The sequence below is a fragment of the Wasmannia auropunctata genome, unplaced genomic scaffold, assembly GCF_000956235.1.
Source record: "Wasmannia auropunctata unplaced genomic scaffold, wasmannia.A_1.0 LD336106.1, whole genome shotgun sequence".
In the NCBI taxonomy this organism is placed as follows: Eukaryota; Metazoa; Arthropoda; class Insecta; order Hymenoptera; family Formicidae; genus Wasmannia; species Wasmannia auropunctata.
The window spans coordinates 6,452,085-6,454,396 of NW_012026784.1; positions in this window are offsets into that span (position 1 = coordinate 6,452,085).

Consider the following 2,312-nt stretch of genomic DNA (forward strand, 5'->3'; position numbering starts at 1 on the left):
AGATGTGTATAAGAGACAGGTGTAGAAGTGAGTCACTTAGAAGTAGTCACGTAGAAGTGATACACTAACACAATTAGATGTGACACATGTACGTATATGAATTTCAATATGGCGACGAAATGTTGCAAGTTATTCCGTTCAGCAAACCTGGCAGTACACGGAACATTTTTCGTGCTCAATTATTTTCCCTCTAGCCTATTTAGTTACGTCTCCTTATTCTTACTTCATAGTTACTATATTACTATTATGACATTTAGTAAATGAGTAAATTGATATTTTTCAAAATATTGTATCATTCGGAAAGTTCTGCAGTTTTCACGGGGACAAATTCAAGTGGTCAAGCGACTTTTTGCAATTTTAAATTTTTCTATCAGTTCTTGTATTATCTAACAAGAATTTTCGGCGACAACTTATTTCAGTCATCATCCACAATGCAGGGATGTCCAGATCGCGCGTCGTCTTTAAGAGTGAAATCACATTGTTGAAATTTTACAAACCACTTCCGAATTGTATCATCAGAAACAGTATCTTGTCCGTAAACTTTATTTTTACGCACTGTCTCGCATGCGTTTTTACTCTTTATAAAAAGCATAATTTTGTTAAAATGTTTTTGATTCTTCATTTTTAAGGCACTATAGAATTCTGAATTGAATATAAACATATGCCATTATGGATGGAATTGTTTGAACAAAAGATTGTTCTTTCTTATTAACCTGAAATTTGGGTTTTCTCGTTCAATATTAGCACAAAATTTAAAATTATATCCGTGCAGATGTGAAAAAACCGCAGAATTTTCTGGATGACGCAATATATTAAATTAATATAACAAAAAAGACAAAGAGATCAAAACTGTCATATATATATATACACACACAAAGATTATTAATGTTATACATTTATTTCTGTATCAGCTGGTCTGCTATTTTTTTATTATAAATTCTATTATTAAATTAGGTAATAAGTTAGATAATAAGTTTGAATACCTGCAATATATTGATAATATTAAATTGCAGCTTTCTTCAATTTTTTTCTTTTTCTTAAATAATACAATATGCTAGCCATCCCAAAAGAAATCTGAAATAGTAAAGTTGAAAAAATACATAAAAAAGTCAAAGTAATTAATTACTAATTAATCTTCCATAAAATTTGATGAGGAGATTTGAGAACAAGTTTGTATCCATACAGCACATTTTATCCGAGAGACGTTCAGAAGACGTCCTTTATGTCGTAAGGACGTTCTCAGGACGTTACAAAACGTCATCTGGACGTTCCTCGGATAATGTGAGCTGTAATCGTAATACATTAATGCCTAATGTTTTTTCGCTTCTGACGGCATAATTAGATAGTATATTTTATAAAAATGTCTTATAATCAATATTTTTATAAAATATTAAAATTTATTGCTTTTTTATATGGCCATTATGCAAATAGTATCTAACAATGTGATTAAATTAAAAAATATTTTATTTGTTGCATTAATTACGTTTAAACAAAAGAACTATGCCTAATTTTATTAGTGAAATTGGGCCCAGGTGATCTGCATTGAAATATGATTAGGATTGTAGAAAATTAAAAAAGATTACAAAATTCTGTAAGCTCAACCTTATAAAAAAGAAGTCTCCTAAGTGTTAGAGCTATTCAAAATTCGCTATTATAATCATTTATTATATCATGTATTACTGGTTTTATCCGATTTCTCTGCGTTCAGGACACCTCTTCGCAGTAACGGATTGTACCAAAGACATTGAAATAATATATATATATATACAGGGTGTCCCGTAATGACCGGACTAACGCTTAAGGGTAGATTCCTGAGATCATTTTAAGACAAAAGTTCCAATACCAAAATGTTGAGACTATAATAGTTTTTGAATTATAAGTGTTTAAAGTTAACTAATCAGATCGTCTAAAGTTGGCGCGCTCAGGTACGGCACACGCAACTCCTAAAAACAAAAGCTGACTTATCGCTCCTTTTATTAATATCGATATAAGGATTACTTATGTGAATATAAGATTATTTTTATTGATATTTCTGCAAACACATTGCGCGATAACATTGTACAATAATATTTTCTTTTTTATAATAACATTTTTTGTCTTTACATAATACATAAAGCGCAAACTGTCAGATGACATTTCATTCAAAAATCTGTTATTAATTGCATATCTTAAAGACAAAACTGTAGTTATCAAACGGTACGTAATTAGCAAATGATACTTGCCCTACAATTATTTTACAAAATAAGCTACTAATGCTAATATCCTAAAATAAAACTACATTCAAGTACACTTTAAACATTTTATTTAAAAAA